This window comes from Rhinopithecus roxellana, chromosome 11 (genome assembly GCF_007565055.1).
Source record: "Rhinopithecus roxellana isolate Shanxi Qingling chromosome 11, ASM756505v1, whole genome shotgun sequence".
Lineage (NCBI taxonomy): Eukaryota > Metazoa > Chordata > Mammalia > Primates > Cercopithecidae > Rhinopithecus > Rhinopithecus roxellana.
Window position 1 is genome coordinate 201,353 of NC_044559.1, and position 20,729 is coordinate 222,081.

General features: G+C 37.1%; 1 pseudogene; it reads right to left on the minus strand.

The window, feature by feature from the left end:
* Positions 1 to 20,729, minus strand: part of LOC115900414 — a 52,552-nt pseudogene that overhangs the window by 19,678 nt on the left and 12,145 nt on the right.

Below are 20,729 nucleotides of genomic sequence, written 5' to 3' on the forward strand. Positions count from 1 at the left end.
ATATATATCATTTAAAGCACATCAAACTATAAAGAAAATCAAAACAGCATTACGGTTTTGACATAGCAGTGGTAATAAGGCAGTTACTTGAACAGGTGCCTCTTACAAATGGAATGGGAAATAGTGCTTGTCCAGAGAGCAGACGGCAGCTCTACTTAGCAGTCACCTCTGTCCCCAATGTCACTGATGTATGTAAAGAATCAACATATAATCTCCTCTAATCTATACATTCTCTGGTTTATTCTTATAAGGGCATCATTTTGGGGCAAGAGTGCAGGGGATGTGACTTTCGGAGGAAGGGAGAACACGAGGGCTAAAAATGAATGGTCAATGAGAGTTTGAGAATATTTTGTATTTTTTTCTTTCCTACTATTCTTCCTCCTATTAGCAGAAAACACAGCAATGATCAATATGATGGATTCTTTTGCTTTTTTTTCTCACTTTAATTGTTTGTGCAATTGGTGACCACTATGTGTATAAAAGAATAAAAGTAATTCTGGACCAAAGATGAGAAGAACACCGGAACTTTGACATGTCACTATTCTTCAATGAACTTGACCCCTAATAAGCAACACCATTATTCATAAATTACTCAGACCAAAAACCTAGAAATCATCCTTGATTCCTCTCCTCTTACTGAAATTCTTAACATCCAATACATATTCTATTTTTAAAAAACTTTTTTTAGACACAAGATTTCTCTCTGTTACATAGGCTGGAGTTCAGTGGTGGGATCATAGCTTGCTACAACATCAAACTCCCAGGCTCAAGTGATCCTACTTTGCCAGTCTCCTGAGTAGCCAGGATTACAAATGCATGCCCCAATGCCGAGCTAATTTTTTAATGTTTTTTTCTTCCTTTCTTTTTTTTTTTTTCTTTTTGAGACAGAGTCTTGCTCTGTCACCCAGGCTGGAGTGCAGTGGCATAATCTTGGCTCACTGCAACCTCTGCCTCTTGGATTCAAGCAATTCTCTACCTCAGCCTCCCAAGTAACTGGGATTACAGGCACCTGCCACCACACCCAGCTAATTTTTTTTGTATTTTTAGTAGAGATGGGGTTTCACCATCTTGACCAGGCTGGTCTTGAACTCCTGATGTCATGATCCACCCACCCCAGCCTCCCAAAGTGCTGGGATTACAGGCATGAGCCACTAAACCTAGTCCATATCCTATTAAATCTACTTTCAAAATATACCTAAATTTTTTCTTTACTCTAGATCAGAGATTGGCAACTACAATATCTGTCTTTGTAAATCAGGTTTTACTGGAACACAGCCATGCTTGTTCATTCATGCATTGTATATGGCCACTGTCATGCTACAGCGGTGAAGTTTAGTAGGTGGAACACACACTGTTTACATAAAAAACTGGCAAGTCCCTGGTCTAGATCATGGATGCCATTATTTTTTGCCTGGAGCACTGCAGTAGTCTTTAATGGCTCACCGGAATTCAACTCTGGCCCATTTTCAAGTCCACAATTCACAGTGTAGCCAGAGTAATTATTTTTAAAACTTAATCACATAATTAACCCCTTAATAGCCCTTCTACTGTTGCCCATCGATCTTGGGATGAAGACCAAACTCTCCAGGATGTCCTAAAAGTCCTGCATGCCTCTCCAACCTTATCTTACACTGTCCTCCACCTCATTCAACTTGAATAACTCTTTCTCATAGAGGTCTGGCCAAAACATCTCATAAAAGCAGACACCTTGGTGACTCGATCCCCTAACACCTTGTTCTTTGCCTTCATATATGTTCATAATTTATAATCATATGTGCATTTTTATGTTTATATGGTTAATGTTTGCTGTTTACTGAAACAGAAGTTCTAAAATGGCAAATACTGTCTTTTTAATCAAACTTTTGAATCGACTATAACACATATACAAAAAGTACAAATCATAAGTGTATAGTATACAATTTCAAACATGAACATGCCCACATAAACACCCCCCAAACAAGAAATACAACATTAACCAAACTCCAGTTGTCCCGACTTATGCTCCTTCCTAGTCATCATGTCCTCTATACACCCCAAGGTGTCAATCTTTGCAACTATTTGAAAATTATACAATTAGGATTCCAACTGCATATAATTCATTATATAATTGCTATTGGGAATAAGCCCCCAAAAATCTGGCCATAAACTGGCCCCAAAGCTGGCCATAAACAAAATCTCTGCAGCCCTGTGACATGTTCATGATGGCCATAGTGCCCACACTGGAAGGTTGTGGGTTAACCAGAATGAGGGCCAGGAACACCTGGCCCTCCCAGGGCAGAAAACCGCTTAAAGGCATTCTTAAGCCACAAACAATAGCATAAGCGATCTGTGCCTTAAGGACATGCTCCTGCTGCAGTTAACTGGCCCAACCTATTCCTTTAATTTGGCCCGTCCCTTCGTTTCCAATAAGTGATACTACTAGTTAATTTAATACCTATAGAAACAATGCTAATGACTGGCTTGCTGTTAATAAATAAGTGGGTAAATCTCTGTTTGGGGATCTCAGCGCTGAAGGCTGGGAGACTCCTGATTTCCCATGTCACACCTCTATATTTCTGTGTGTGTGTCTTTAATTCCTCTAGTGCCACTGGGTTAGGGTCTCCCCTACTGAGCTGGTCTCGGCAATTGCATAATGTATGTTACGTAATTACATAAAAATGTGTATTCATTGCCCAGGCATGGTGGCTCACGTCTGTAATCCCAGCACTTTGGGAAGCCAAAGTGGGTGGATCACCTGAGGCTGGGAGTTCAAGACCAGCCTGACCAACATGGAGAAACCCTGTCTCTACCAAAAATACAAAAAAAATAGCGGGCATGGTAGCATGTACCTGTAATCCCAGCTATTCGGGAGGCTGAGGCAGGAGAATCACTTGAACCCATGACACGAAGGTTGCAGTGAGCTGAGATTGCACCATTGCACTTCAGCCTGGGCAACAAGAGCGAAACTCCATCTAAAAAAAATGTGTATTCATTTTTTTCCAATATTAAGTTAGTGAAATTCACCCATGCTGTTACTGATGGTAGAAGTAATTAATTTTCCTTCTTATATAGTATTCCAACATACAAATATCTTACAGTTTCCTTACCCATTGTGCCTTTGAGGGGCATCTGGGTTGTTTTCAGTTCTTGGCTAATATAAACAATGCTGGCATAAATGTTTCATATCTTTTGATGAACGTCTATACATATATATATATACACACACACACACATATATATATAAATACACAGTGTTAGTAAAGTATATTTAAGAGTAGAACATCTGGGTCATGGGTTATATAGTAAGTACATTCAAGATTAGTAGTGTTTTTCAAGTATACTTCCACCAACAATATATGTGAGTTCTAGCTGTCTAACATGATCACAGACATTTTACATTATTAGTTTAAATTTGGCCATTCTGAGTGTATAGTGGTACTTCTGTGGTTGAAATGTTCATTTGTCTTATAGTGAATGAGACTGAAACCATTTTGTGTTTATTGGGCATGTGTGTCTCTTTGTGAGATGCCTCCTTAAGATATTTGCATGTTTTTCATATTAATTTGCATCTTTTTCTTACTAATCTGTAAGAACTATTTATAATACACTGGATCCAAGTCTTTGTCAGTCATATGTACTACAAATACATTCTCCCTTTTGGTAGCTTGCCCTTTCACTCTCCTTCTTGGTGACTTTTGCTCAATAAAGGATCCTAATATTTATGACCTCAATTAATGTTTTTTCCTTTGTGGTTCATGCTTTTTGTATCCAATAAGACTTTCAAAGTGGAAAAAATAAACAACATCGAGGTGATAAAACACCTAAGAAGATAATGGCTGCAAATTTTTGAGAACTGATGAGAGAAAGACTCTAAAGGTTCAGGAAAGATATATCAGGAAGCCTGATATATCCTTTAGGAACAAGGAAAAATAAAAAGAAACCTATGCTTACTACATCATAGCAGAACTGCAAAATGGCAAAGGCAAAGAGAAGATCTTAATAGTACTCAGAACAAAAAAGATAGATCCTCAGAAAGGAAAGAAGAAAATTGATTGACAGCTGAATAACAGCAGCAATGGACACCAGAAGATAGTTCAAATACTTTCAAAGTGCTTAGAAAAAATAAAAGCTAATCCAAAATTGTGTATCTAGCAAAAGCATCTTTCAAGAATAAGGATGAGGACCAAGATGAGGTTAACAGGGATCCACCTGAAAAAACTAAAAATAAATAAAAATAAAGGATAACGAAACAATAGTTTTCAAAGATACTGGACATCAAGCAACAAAGGGCAGAGATCATTGAGAGACAGGAAGCAATGGAACTTATGATTGCACCAGCATTACCGCCTAGAGTTTCCAGGCTGTGATGGGGAAAAAGAAACACAGTCAAAGCTCAGTGGTCTCCTTGAGTTGAGAAAACAGAGCTGAGAATCCAGGGAGGGCAACTGACTAAATTTCTCAGGGAAGCCTATAGAAGAGGAAAGGGTGGCAGATACAAAATTTGGGAGATCTGTAGGAGGTCTCCCTTGAGTCCTGAGCAAAGTCTTTAGTCATGGCAGGCATATAAGAAAACTATCAGAAAGGATTAGAGCAGTGGTTCTTAACTGAGAGCAACTGTACTCCCTTGGAGCCACTGGCAATATCTGGAGACATTTTTTGACTGTCACAATTTAAAGGATGTTACTATCATCTACAGTACTGAGGCCAGGGATGCTCTTAAACATCTGATCATTTACAGGACAATGCCCTCTCCTCCAGAAACCATTATTCAGCCCATGAATGTCAGTAGTTTTAAGCTAGAGAAACTGCATTACAAGGAATAATCCCTGAAGTTAGCATAGGGAAGAAATAGCTCTTGTTATCATCAGTTAGCAGGAAAAACTTCATAGGCACTGAGAAGAGTTATGGGATGGATATTGTCTCAATAGTGGAAAAAATAAGCCCAAGATTTAATGCTGCTATGGTTTCACCTAAAAAAAGGCTTAGGGCCAAGTACAGTGGCTCACACCTGTAATCCTAGCACTTTGGGAGGCTGAGGTGGGTGGATTGCCTGAGCTCAGGAGTTCAAGACCAGCCTGGGCACACGGTAAAACCCCGTGTCTACTAAATAATATAAAAAAATTAGCCGGGGCATGGAACTGGGAGCCTGTAGTCCCAGCTACTCGGGACACTGAGGCAGGAGAATCACTTCAACCCAGGAGGCAGAAGTTGCAGTGAGGTGAGATCACACCACTGCACTCCAGCCTGGCAACAGACTGAGACTCCATCTCAGAAAATATAAAAAGAAAAAAAAAACTTTAAAAACAAGCCTCTGAAAGATCAAAATGCTTCCAATTAATTTAACTGTATAACAAAATGAAGCTCAATAGTACTATCTATAGCAGGGGTCTTCAACCCAAGGCCACAGACCAGTACCCATTAATGGCCTGTTAGGGACCAGACTGCACAGCAGTAGGTTAGTAGTGGTGAGCAAGCAAAGCTTCATCTATATTTATAGTTGTTCTCCATCACTTGCATTAATGCCTGAGCTCTGCCACCTGTCAGATCAGCAGCAGCATTAGATTATCATAGGAGCATGAACCCTATTGTGAACTGAGTATGTGAGGATCTAGGTTGCATGATCCTTACGAGAATCTAATGCCTGATGATCTGTCACTGTCTCCCATCACCACTACATGGGATCATCTAGTTGCACGGAAACAAGCTCAGGGCTCCCACTGATCCTACATTATGGTGATTATGTAATAATAATAGAAATAAAGTACACAATAAATGTAATGCACTTGAGTCACACTGAAATCACTCCCAACCCCACATCTGTGGAAACATTGTCTTCCGTGAAGCTGGTCCCTGGTTCCTAAAAGGTTAGAAGAGGCTAATCTACAGAAACACAAAAATACCCAGCATCCAACAAGACAAAACTCACAGTTACTGGTAGCTGATCAAGATAAAACTCACAATGACTCAGAATTACTAGGTATGCAAAGAAAACAGAAAATATTGCTCCTAATGAAGGAAGAAAAACAATGAAACCAAACCCTGAAATTACACAGATGATAAAACCAGATAAAACCAAAACCTAAAATTACACAGACAAAAATATTAAAACTTGTTATTATAACTATATTTCAAATGCTCAAAAAAGTTAAAGACTGAACATGAGATATGGAATATATAAAAATCACTCAAATCAAACTTCCAGAGATGGAAGTATGAAATAAGAAAAAAGTACACTGGATGAGATTAATATAGATACTACAGAAGGAAAAGTTATCTTGTAGAGTAAGTAACATAAGCTGTCTACAATGAAACACAAGGAGAAAATATACTGGGAAATTATGAACCAGACTTAGTGCCTATCTGGGGAACTACTTTAAATGGCCTAATATTTATGTTAACTAGCATCTCCAAAGAAAGGGGGAAGTTGCTGCAAACTATTTAAAGAAATACAGCAGAAAATAGTCTGAATATGATGAAAAATGTATAAACCCACATGTTCAAGAAACTCAATGTACCCAAACACACAGAAAACATACAATACCACCAAATTGCTTAAAACCAGGAAGAAAATATTAAAATCTTCCAAAGGAAAAAAACACACTATATATAAAAGAATAAGGATTTAAAACGACAGCACACCTCTCATCAGAAACAATGTGGGCCACAAAAAAATGGAGCAATATCTTTAAAATACTCAGAGAAAAATACTATTGACTTAGAATTCTATACGCAGAAAAGCTACCTTTTAGAAATCAAGGGGTATTGAAGACTTTTTAAAGATATGTAAAAGCTAAAAGAATTAATCACCAACAGACTTGCATTGCAAGAAATGTCACAGGAAGTCTTTCAGACAGGAGGAAAATGTTGGCAGATGGAAATGTGAGCACATACAGAGGAATAAAGAACACTGGGAATGTCTACTATCTGTGTATCTGTGGCAACTATCTTGCACATAGTAAAATAGAAATAGCTGAATAAAATGTTTTAAAATAAAGCAATTTTGATAATTGACAGGCAATATTAAGAACATCAGCTAAATATTTTTTTCTCCTTAGCTTTGTTCCACATCTACATTCCAAAACAATTTCATAGACATTAAGTTCACAATTTTAATAGCTTTATTTTACAAATATTGTTGAATAGCAACATTTTTAATTTTGGACATCTAAAACAAATTTTGGATTCCATTATCCTGTTTTAATTGAGGTGATTTTATTCTTTAATATACAGACTTACCTTTCAAAAGGCAATACTTAAATGGAAATTGTGTTTCCTTTTTTTTTTAAATTATTATACTTTAAGTTCTAGGGTACATGTGCATAACGTGCAGGTTTGTTACACATGTATACTTGTGCCATGTTAGTGTGCTGCACCCATCAACTCGTCAGCACCCATCAACTTGTCATTTACATCAGGTATAACTCCCAGTGCAATCCCTCCACCCTCCCCCCTCTCCATAACAGGCCCCAGTGTGTGATGTTCCCCTTCCGGAGTCCAAGTGATCTCATTGTTCAGTTCCCACCTATGAGTGAGAACATGCGGTGTTTGGTTTTCTGTTCTTGTGATAGTTTGCTGAGAATGATGGTTTCCAGCTGCATCCATGTCCCTACAAAGGACACAAACTCATCCTTTTTTATGGCTGCTTAGTATTCTATGGTATATATGTGCCATATTTTCTTAATCCAGTCCATCACTGATGGACATTTGTGTTGATTCCAAGTCTTTGCTATTGTGAATAGTGCTGCAATGAACATACGTGTGCATGTGTCTTTATAGCAGCATGATTTATAATCCTTTGCGTATATACCCAGCAATGGGATGGCTGGGTCATATGGGACTTCTAGTTCTAGATCCTTGAGGAATCGCCATACTGTTTTCCATAATGGTTGAACTAGTTTACAATCCCACCAACAGTGTAAAAGTGTTCCTATTTCTCCACATCCTCTCCAGCACTTGTTGTTTCCTGACTTTGTAATTATTGCCATTCTAACTGGTGTGAGATGGTATCTCATTGTGGTTTTGATTTGCATTTCTCTGATGGCCAGTGATGATGAGCATTTTCTCATGTGTTTGTTGGTTGTATGCATGTCTTCTTTTTGAGAAATGTCTGTTTATATCCTTTGCCCACTTTTTGATGGGGTTTTTTTTTCTTGTAAATTTGTTTGAGTTCTTTGTAGGTTCTGGATATTAGCCCTTTGTCAGATGAGTAGATTTTAAAACTTTTCTCCCATTCTGTAGGTTGCCTGTTCACTCTGATGGTAGTTTCTTTTGCTGTGCAGAAGCTCTTTAGTTTAATTAGATCCCATTTGTCAATTTTGGTTTTTGTTGCCATTGCTTTTGGTGTTTTAGACATGAAGTCCTTGCCCATGCCTATGACCTGAATGGTATTACCTAGGTTTTCTTCTAGGGTTTTATGGTATTAGGTCTAACATTTAAGTCTCTAATCCATCTTGAGTTAATTTTCGTATAAGGAGTAAGTAAAGGATCCAGTTTCAGCTTTCTACTTATGGCTGGGAAATTGCATTTCCATATGCCGGAACCACCAATCACAACTGATAGGTTTACCTGTTGCTCAGAAGAATCTGCAGGAAATTGAACCCTAAACCTTGTAACTTATCGGACTCAGAAGAACTCACTGCACTGGACCTCCTGGGGTCAACTTTATGTTCTAAGTATCTGTCAGGTTCCCAGAATTAAGTGTCCAGCTTATAAGGATGAGTAACATTGATTTATCCCTCCAGAAGGCAGCTTAACTTTTTCCTTCAGCTTGCTTTAATGAAGCTTCATCCATCCTGCATGCTCAGGCAGTAATTTCTGTTAAGTGAATATTTGGAAGCTAAAAATTACAACAAATCTTCTTATTTTATTGCCTTTAAAAAAAAATCAACCAAATTTTCCATGACTTCCAAAATTATAATGCTACATTCTAGAGATGATGTCACTTCATTGTTTTTTTTTTTTTTTTTTTTTTTTTTGAGATGGAGTCTCGCTCTGTCGCCCAGGCTGGAGTGTAGTGGCCGGATCTCAGCTCACTGCAAGCTCTGCCTCCCGGGTTTACGCCATTCTCCTGCCTCAGCCTCCTGAGTAAGCTGGGACTACAGGCGCCCGCCACCTCGCCCAGCTAGTTTTTTGTATTTTTTAGTAGAGACGGGGTTTCACCATGTTAGCCAGGATGGTCTCTATCTCCTGACCTCGTGATCCTCCTGTCTCGGCCTCCCAAAGTGCTGGAATTACAGACTTGAGCCACCACGCCCGGCCTACTTCATTGTTTTATCAAAAGTGAGTCCCCGGAATGATGACTCATGCAGGTTAATTTGCCTTTACTGTGGCAATTTGATGGTTAGAAGTGGTTCTGATTTATTAATGACTATCTTTGCTTCCCCTAGAAACAAAGTCTGTGTACAGAACAACATCCCTCCATCAATGTTCCTAAATGTTATGAACATTATTGCTTTTGTCTATTTCATTACTGCAGGAAGAATTCACATTTAATCTAGTTAGGCCTTTGACTACTTACTTTTACATTTTCAGACATCTGTTTTTATACTGCATTTATTTTCCTGAATTGGATTTTGTAGACATTATTGACTAATAAGAATAATCTATTTTTTAATATGGCAATTGACTGATCAATTCATTCTGGGTATAATCTTTCCATTTTTGACAGTTCTCTGGTGACACTATTGTTACAGAATAATAAGTCATTTCCTAACTATCAAAGACTGACAGTAACAGGTTATACAAAAGAAGTATTGGCATTCTTCTGAACAAAGCAAGAGATTCCTAAAGAGTAAAATGAACAAAATTGCAATCTTATACTACTATGAATTAAAGAATATGAAAGAAAAGTTTGAATGTCATATAAATGTACAGAATTATATGAAGAGACAAAGAAGGCTATAATGGAATAAAAATTACATCAAACATTTAATAATTTACATTGAATTCAGTTTACTGGGAATCCCAATGTTCCAAACACAGTGCTATGTGCTAGAAACAAAGATAAGAAGACCATCCTGTGCATCAGTAAGAAAGACGTATTTGTGTTCTTTATTAGGTGTGGAACACAGAAAATCCCTGAAATACACACACACACACACACACACACACACACACATCTGTTAAAAGTCCTGTTTAGTTTCTGGATACATGTTTTTGAGCTTTAGTTTTCCTAACCTTTAAAAAGAGTTAACATTAGTTGGGCACGGTGGCTCACACCTGCAATCCCAGCACTTTGGGAGACCTAGGTGGCTGGATCATGAGGTCAGGAGATCGAGACCATCCTGGCTAACATGGTGAAACCCCGTCTCTATTAAAAATACAAAAAGTTACCCAGGCGTGGTGGCAGGTGCCTGTAGTTCCAGCTACTCAGGAGGCTGAGGCAGGAGAATGGTGTAAACCCAGGAGGCAGAGCTTGCAGTTAGCCGGGATCAGGCGACTGCACTCCAGCCTGGGTGACAGAGTGAGACTCCATCTCAAAAACAAACAAACAAACAAAAATAAACAAACAAACAAAAAAACAGAGTTAATATTAGTACCTACTTAATAGGGCTTCGCAATGATTAAAGAGATAACACATGAAAGTGCACAGCAAAAATGCTGCTCCGTAGTAAAGACTTCATCTTATTGGTTTATTAGCTATTACAATTAACTTTAATGATTACCTTATTTTCAGGAATAGTCACTCTGAATATTTAAGTTTGTCTATAAACTTCTAGAGGACAATATATACATTTAAAAAAATTCTTTCCATATAGCTATTCTTTTCCTTCATATATTTGCAAAAGTTGGCCAAACTAGCAAACAAACACCTTTAACAAATTTTACATTAAAAAGGTTAACAGGTTGTATATTATGATAAAAATGCATCAAACTAGAAATTAACATCTGTATATATAAAAAAATGAAACCCAAACAACCTCCCAAATTTAAATGTCAGGGTATTGAAGTTATCAAAATTTATTACAGACAATCAAGAAATTAATATCAATGCCAATATGACATACATGATGTCCATGGAAGATGACAAAATTTAAAAGAAAGCCACATACTCTTAAATGCATTTGTAATTAAACAAGCGTAAAAGCTAAGTATTCCACTAAATGAAATCAAAGATAGATATAAAGAAAAGAGTTAGACTGGGTGCAGTCACTATTGCATGTAATCCCAACACTTTGGGAGGCCGAGGCAGGCGGCTCACCTGAGGTCAAAAGTTTGAGACCAGCTGGCCCAAATGGTGAAACCCCATTTTTACTAAAAATACAAAAATTAGCCAGCCATGGTGGCATGTGCCTGTAATCCCAGCTACTTGGGAAGCTGAGGCAGGAGAATTGCTTGAACCTGGGAGGCTGAGGTTGCAGGGAGCTGAGATCATGCCATTGCACTTCAGCCTGGGTAACAGAGTGAGACTTAGTTTAAAATAAAAAAAGAAAAAGAAAAAATGAAAGAAAGAAAAATATATTTGATAATAAAGAGCCAGTTCTTTTGAGAGATGAGATAATTACGCATTTCTGGTATGCACAGCAAGAAACCAGAGGAAAACAAAATTGCATATTAACAGCACTGAGAAACCAGACAGAACTTCAGATACAAATCAACAGAATAAATTGAACACCATTCCAATGTGCTTGAAATCGTAATAAAATATGAAGTTTCCTGGGAAAAAATAAATAATGAAGTAACTCTAGAAGAACTTGAAAGCTGGATTAACTAGATAACTACAGAAGAAATTGAAAGCACTATCAAAAAATTTTCCCCAGAAATGGCATTTGAACCAAATGAAGGGTCATATTAAAGTTTACTGTTTTATTTGTAGCATTCCAACACATAATAAAACATAATGTTTCTTTTTCAAAGGTCTCACAACCCAAATGCAAAACCTAACCAGAAAGTATAAAAAGATGACAGCACAACTTTGGTCTCAGGATGATTTTTTAAAATACCAAAGTAATATATTACAAAATCAGATATAAAAAATCTTTTATAGAAGACATTTATGCAGCCAACAAATATATGAAAAAAAGCTAATCATTACTGGTCATTAGAGAATTGCAAATCAAAACTGCAATGAGATACCATCTCATGCAAGTTAGAATGGTGATGATTAAAAAGTCAGGAAACAACAGATGCTGGAGAGGATGTGGAGAAGTAGGAATGCTTTTACACTGCTGGTGGGAGTGTAAATTAGCTCAACCATTGTGGAAGACAGTGTGGCAATTCCTCAAGGATCTAGCACCCGAAATGCCATTTGACCCAGCAATCCCATTACTGGGTATGTACCCAATGGATTATAAATCATTCTACTACAAAGACACATGCACATGTTTATTGAGGCACTGTTTATTGAGCCACTGTTCACAATAGCAAAGGTTTGGAACCAACCCAAATGTCCCTCAATGATAGACTGGATAAAGAAAATGTGGCACATATACACCACGGAATATCATGCAGCCATTAAAAAGGATGAATTTGTGTCCTTTGCAGGGACATGGATGAAGCTGGAAAACATCATTTTCAGCAAACTAACACAAGAACAGAAAACCAAACACCGCATGTTCTCACTTATAAGTGAGAGTTGAACAATGAGAACATATAAACACAGAGAGGGGAACATCACACACCAGGGCCTGTCAGGGGATGAGGGGCTAGTGGAGGGATAGCGTTAGGAGAAATACCTAACGTAGATGATGGGTTGATGGTGCAGCAAACCACCATGGCACGTCTATATATCCATGTAACAAATCTGCATGTTCTGCATATGTACCTCAGAACTTAAAGTATAATAAAAAACAATCTTCTTTTATCAAAAGGAAGATTTAATCCCAATAATTTAATGTTTTGTCAATATAAATATCTGCACATTATTATTGATACTAACAACTAAAAAAGTTTCTATGATCACTTTGATAAGTACCATAAAGGCATTTGACAAAATGTAATATAATCTTGATTTTTTTAAAAAAAGACAGAACAAAATTTTGTAAAATATTCTATCAGAAACCAGCAACAAGCATCATACAGGATGTTTGATGATAATAACATGAAGCACAGAAGTGTAATAACAGGAAGCACAGAAGTATCCCTATAAAAGTACAGAAAAATAGAAGCATATCCTTTACTACAAGTTTTCAGCATTTTTTCATGCAAGCCATATCAAGGCAATAAAGGGAGGAAATGATCTATAATTACTAAAAAGGAAAAGATTTTAAAAAATCTTGTCAATAACATAACACTGAAAATTTTTAAAAATGAAATATTTCAGTAAGGTGATACAAAATAAGTATTATAGAAATTAACATGTTTACCATATAGAAACAATATACTTGTTAGAAAATAATAAGTAGTATACATTGGGGAAAATTAATTTATACATATGTATATGTATGTATATAAATATATACATATATTTTTTATGTGTGCGTGCACACACACATACACATCAGGTCTGGGAACAGACTTAGCAGGAAATATTCCAGGTTTATACAAGAAACCATTTGACCTAAATAAATATATTGCCATGTTCTTTGACTGGAAAATTCAACTGCATCCCAAAGGGTTTTTTAAGGACATGAAGAGAGAATTCCAAAGTTCTTCTGGAAAAATACATTTGCAAGAATAATGATAGAAATTTGGCCTTAGCAGGTATCATGCTGTAATTACTAAAACGATAAGGTAACCAAATTTACAACAATCAAACCAATAGTTCAAAACAGATTCATATACATAATAAAGACAAATCAAATTGTGAGAAAATCGCTATCCACTTGAATAAAAAAAAACTAGAACCACATCTTATACCATACACCAAACTTTCATACAAATTAAAGATTTCAAACTGTAAAAAATCAATTTAAGTCAAAATAAAACAGGAAAGCAAATTTTCCTGAACTTGTCATGAAGAATGGTAGTCCTTTCTAAGTTAACTCAGTGCCCAGAAGTCATAAAGAAAAAAGCATACCAAATTCTCCTACATAAAAGTACATATTTCTACAGTTTTAGAAAATGCATGTAAGACTAAAGAAAAATAACTGAGGAGAAATATAATGATTTTATATCCTTATATCACTCACAATTCATTAGGAATAACACAAAATTTTTACTAACCATTATTTAATCTTGCAGTACTGACTGAAACCTTGCTATATGTCTGCAATTTTTATTCCCTACTCTCACGTAGCTTATATTCTAGTGGTGATTAACTAGCAAAGCTAAAAAAGAATATTACTTGAGGCTGTGTATGGTGGCTCATGTTTGTAATCCCAGCACTTTGGGAGGACTAGGTGAGTGGATCACTTAAGGCCAGGAGTTCAAGACCAGCCTGGCCAACAGGTCAAAACCCCGACTCCACAAAAAATACAAAAATTAGCCAGGTGTGGTGGCATGCACCTGTAGTCCCAACTAGTTGGGAGGCTGAGGCAGGAGAATCGCTGAGCCCAGAAGGTGGAGGTTACAGTGAGCTGAGATTGTGCCACTGCACTCCAACCTGGGTGACAGAGCAAGACTCTGTCTCAGAAAAAGAGAAAAAGAATATTAATTAAAAATAGCTTTTGCAAATTGCAACTGCATAGGGAAACAGGCCTTCTCATGCACTATACAGCAGGTGCTCAAGAAGGTCTGTCTTAACAACAAGCTGGAAATAATGATCAAAACTGTAAAATGTACAAACATTATGTATGCCCCAATAATTTACTGTCCTAATTAAAGTATATTTTGACAAAATCCATAAAATTGTCTAATAAACAAAAGATGTGCATCATAGTCTTATTTAAATAGCAGAAAAGCAGAAATAATAAAGGTTCATCTATAAGAAAAAGTTAAATAATTTTGTTGACAAAAAGAGAAGGCTACAAAATGTCAAAAATATTAAAAGCAAAAAAAAAAAAAAAAATCACAGTAAGTAGTGCATTCTATGATCCCATAGAATATACTAGGAAAAACCCACATATTTTATATATATATACATATACACATATACATACAGAAATGGTTGCAAGGTAATGCAGCCAGCCAAGAGCAGTTATCCCTAGAGGTATATGAACACTCAATTCACAGAAGAAATAAAAACATATAACTTTAGGAAAAGATATTCATCCTCACTAATAAAGCAAGGAGGATACAGGCTATTGCTGTCTTTATAAATTAAATGAAAAATACAATTATGTATTATCAAAAAAGAATATCTCTATTTCCTTTTAAGTCTTTATCAAATCACTTTGTAAAAGGTAAAATAAAGTGAACGGAATAAATTAAGACATCTTATTAAGGACAAATATCATAAATCAGGTATATTAATAAATGATTCCTTCTAACCTCACTTATGGATTTTAAAATATTCTTTCCTTTATGGGTGCATGTTTGTGTGTCTGTATGTGTGTATTCCTGTCTTTGTGTTTCAAACGTTTTTCTATTCCATGAACACATAACTTTCTTTCTTCTTTCTTTACTTTTCTTTTTCTTCTGTTTCTTTTTTTTAGATGGAGTCTCCCTCTGTAGCCCAGGCTGGAGTGCAGTGGCACAATCTCCGCTCAGTGCAAGCTCCACCTCCCGGGTTCATGCCATTCTCCTCCCTCAACCTCCCGAGTAGCTGGGACCACAGGCGCCCGCCACCACGCCTAGTTAAGTTTTTGTATTTTTAGTAGAGATGGGGTTTCACTGTGTTAGCCAGGATAGTCTCCATCTGGTGACCTCGGTAATCCGCCCGCCTTGGCTTCCCAAAGTGCTGGGATTACAGGCGTCAACCACCGTGCCTGGCCCATGATCACATAACTTTCAAATTTTCTTCTAATACATATTTTTTCAATTAAAAATATATATATTTTTTCTTTTGAGATGGAGTCTCGCTCTGTCACCCAGGCTGGAGTGCAGTGGTGTGATCTCCTCTCACTGCAACCTCCGCCTCCGGGGTTCACCCCGTTCTCCTGCCTCAGCCTCCCGAGTAGCTGGGACTACAGGCTCCCGCCACCACGTCTGGCTAATTTTTTATATTTTTAGTAGAGACTGGGTTTCACTGTGTTAGCCAGGATGGTCTCGATCTCCTGACCCTGTGATCCGCCCGCCTTGGCCTCCCAAAGTGCTGGGATTACAGGACTGAGTCACAGCCCCCGGCCCAATAATATTTTTATGGTTCAACTTTTTACACTTAAATTTTTAATATTTTTGGAGTTCACTCTAGTGGCAATTGTTCTTTTTTTATCCCAAAGTATTAGTTATTCCAAGACCACGTAATGAAATTGTCCCTCAAGCTGCCCATCCCCCATGCTTCCTTCCACCCATCCCACACTCTTTCATTAGGACTTCAGTCATATGCTTGTGTGTGTGTGTGGCGGGGGGGGGGTGTATGTGTGTGTGATGTAGGTTTACTCTTTCACCCAGGTTGGAGTGATGAGCACAATCTCAGTTCACTACAACCTCCCTCTCCCAGGTTTAAGTGATTCTCCTGCCTCAGCCTCCCAAGTAGCTGGGATTACAGGCACCTGCCACCACGCTCAGGTAATTTTTGTATTTTTAGTAGAGACAGAGTTTCGCCATGTTGGCCAGGCTGATCTCGACCTCCTGACCTCAGGTGATCAGCCCACCTTGGCCGACCAAAGTGCTAGTATTCTATCTGAATTATTTCTACAGGCTCCCACTGGCCTTTCTCCATTCAGTATTGTATTTCTCCCATTCTACACCTCCCAATGCCTCAAAAGGCTGGTCTTAGACTACATATGGAGTGACATATCACTTCCTGCTTCATATCACTTCCTGCTTCAAATCCTTTGAATGGTTTTCCACTTTTTAATAAGCTCACGATTTCAGGTGTGGCCATATAATTTATCCCCCAAATAGGGAAACGATTGAAAATGGGAGAAAAACTATTTATTTGTAATAATGCTGGAACTGCAGGCATGAAGCAGACTGTCCTTGACAAACCCTATTGAAAAGGCTCGACTCCCCAGCTCCAAACTGTTACCCCTTTCTCCTTCGCAAGCCATCCATTTACCTGTTCTGAGGCTGGTTTTGCATTTTTACATCTTCAAACTGAAAGTTTTTCCTTTATGGGACTTTACGTGCTCTTCCCTGTACCGAAATCATTTCTTTTTCACATCCCACCCCCGACCCATCTCCCACTTCTTTGTCCCCTTCTGTTTCCCTCATACTCTACCATGAGGTCTCACTTATATGCCACTTCCTCTGTAAAGTTTTCTTCAATATTCTCCCCCTGCCCAAGTTTGGGTTTAGCACGGTTCCTATGTATTTCATATCATTTCCATGCACTCCTTCTTTTAAATCCAGTATTTCTCCTATCTCCTTCACTAGTGTACATATATCTTCTATAATCTGCATCCATAGGGCCTGGCACACAATAGGCATTAATAGAAAAATATCTAAGAATAAATGAATGGCTGGGCACAGTGGCTTATGCCTGTAATCCCAGCACTTTGGGAGGCTGACGGGGGGCGGATCACGAGGTCAGGAGATTGAGGCGTTCCTAGCTAACATGGTGAAACCCCGTCTCTACTAAAAATACATAAAAATTAGCCAGGTGTGGTGGCACACACCTGTAATCCCATCTACTCCGGAGGCTGAGGTGGAAGAGTCACTTGAACCTGGGAGGTGGAGGTTGCAGTGAGCCGAGATCGCGCCATTGCACTCCAGCCCAAAAGACAGTGGAAGACTCCGTAAAAAAATAAAAGAATAAATGAATGAATGAATATCTGTCCCTGGTGACATTTAGGAATTGCTGAAGAAAGTTATAAATTTTTTCAGGAAGAATTGCCAGATGTTTGAAATATGTGTATTATCTACCAGAATGGGTGCATATTTGGTTGTGTGTGTGTGTGTGTGTGTGCAAATGAGTGCATCTGTGTTTTTTTAAAGTTCTATTACTTTGAAGATACACTTCAACTTTACTTTTAGTACAATGAATTAAGTATTTAAAATGAAATAACAAATCTTTAAAAAGTAAATAACTTCCCTAACCCACTAGAAATGAAAGATAATATTCAAATTAACACACTAGAGTTGGATTTTTCATATTTTGACTGTCAATACAACTAACAACCTACATACCTTGCTTCTGTTTAAAAGGAAAACAAACAAAGATTTTAGTTTACTCCCAGGACAAAATAGATTAACTGATTATATCTTGAAATAGTCTTTATTTGGGGGTTTGGAAATGAGGTCAAAGTGATGGTAGATAATATGAATGACTTCAAGAAAAGCAATGTTAAATGTTAGATCAAAAAGGGAAAAAGTATATTTTCTTCCCAAGACTAGCTAACTACAAACTGACATTGCCAAATGCAACATCATGTATCCTGGAATATTATCTATTTTCTACACATATTTCCTACATATATGAATATATGTCTTTCATGACAACTTTACACCGTTCTTTAGTCACATTGATAGATAAATATGAAAAATAACCAAATTATCTACCTAAAATATTTTACACCTAATAAAATTTAACTATCTAATTATAATATTTTACCAAATGGCCCTTCTTAATACTGTCTAAAGTCATACCTCTTTCTTGAGCCAAATACCAGTTCTCATCCAGTATAATATTACATAATTAGCTATTCCATTTGAAACACTCTTGAACCAAATACCATAATCAGGGATTTGTGTGTGTGTGTGAAACATGCTGCTTTCATTTCTAATACCCTTAAACCAAAACAATAATCTCAAAAAGGAGTTTAAGAAACTACTCATAGCTCACCTCTCCCTCCCCTGGGTGATACTAACTTCTCAGGTGCAGACTAAGACCAAATGAAGAAATCTTCAGAACATTCTCTGGCTAAAAATCTCCTTCTCTTAATGTTTTTACACACTTTGCTTTTAACATCAAGGAACTTTTCTGCTATAATCTGATCCTTGTTCTTTTAGAACAAAAATTTAATGACTTCCTGAACCACTACAAATCAATTACCCTTACATCATTAATCATAGCCTGTTTAGCCTTTATAGCAATATATTCATGTACTTATATTTACTTATAGGGATTAGGTTTTACAGTCCATGCATGTTTTTAATGTCATTTTTTATTTAATACCATCTCTCTTTTTACAAAAATAAACATAAGACCAACTACAGCACAATTCCAAAAGCTATTTCTCAAAAAACGTAGAAACTAGTTTTTGTATCTAGGCAGAAATTTTCATTCAACACTCTACATATGATCACCAGTAATCATCTCAAGCTAAATGATCATTTTAATTATGTAATTATGTAATCCATATGCAATTCTGACTCACAGAACAATATCTGACACATAATTGTGACAGTGTCAAGTCCAAAATATATACACTGCAGGATTTAGTGCAGTAATGACCTCAGAATAACTGCAGGAAAATTCTTAAAAGCCTGCTGTAAACTGATCACATTTGGATGAAAAATAAGTGATTAACTCAGGAGGCAATGGGAAAGGGAGAACTGAAATCTGTCTGCCAATATTTTATGGGTATTTTACACTGGAAAAATACTCTTCTCTGTAAAATGGAATGGTATTTTGAAACATACATTAGTAAAGGGACAGGAAATGGGGAGGTGAAAGGGGAAATAAAGAGGAATGTTGAAATGATCCTACAGAAAAATAGGTATATTTGTCAAACATATTGGAATCCCATTAACTACCCAAGTAAAATGGGCCTAAACAAAATTACTAGCAGGTTCTGTATAGTGTGCTCTTTATTTAAAACGAAAATGACCTTGAAGCTACATTATATTTGTCAGAACTTCAATTCTGAGCTTCCCAATTAGAGTACTTTATAGTTTCTCATCACATTACAATGAAAAGCTCATCTCTTTATTATTAATAGGATTCAGGCTATTAAAATACTGTGCCTATTTGAAACACATTTACTTGAGAATTGATGCTTGAAACAAAATTCATCTGAAGGCTCAGAAAGTGGCCCTGTTTGAAGGTATTTATTACCAGAGCAATATGTCCTCACCTTCACACTGGGTTTTGACAGTAGTTTCAACAGCTCTCTGATCTCACTGTTTAATGGCTTGTTCTGAAGCTCTTCAGCCAGCTGCAAGGGACATTACATTGACATAAATAACATTTAGTTTGAGCATCATTAGGTTGTGTGTATGTGACAACTGAGAATCTGTCTTGCTCAAGGCTATTGCTTTCCAATGTTTAAGGACAGGTCACCATAAAATTAAACAGATCATCAATCATTGCTCTTCCTTTTAGGCCTTCCGTAGTCCACATTCGACCCCAGGCTCTCGGCTGAGTACAAATCAAGTAATCTTATCCGCCAGATCACCTTCTGATTTATTCCAGGGAGGGCAAACCCTAGCACTTCGTCTATGTGAATGGTCTTTTGTATCTAGCCAAAGGACCACTTGTGAGAAGAACTGGATAAAGCTTTGACACATAACCTCCTGCATCCCCCACAAAAACAGAGCTTCTGAATGAGGCAGTGAAATCCACAGGGTTTCCAAAAACCCCTGGGGATTCCAAAAACCTATAGTAGCTGTACTGTTTAGAGCTAGGGTAAAAATAATTAGAATGTCCCTAATAGAACAAATGGCCTGAAACTTTTATTATGTTTACCTATTCAGATGAAGAAGTCTGTTAAATACCAACCAATTATAATATCAATTGTAAAATGAGCTATAATGGGTTGACAAATACCCTGGTACAAAAAATGCTGACTGTACTCTACTATAATAACCGAGACTTCCCATTTGGGTTCTACATAAAGAAAATGTTAGAACTTCAAACCTGCCTCATGTCTTCCATTAAGAGATAT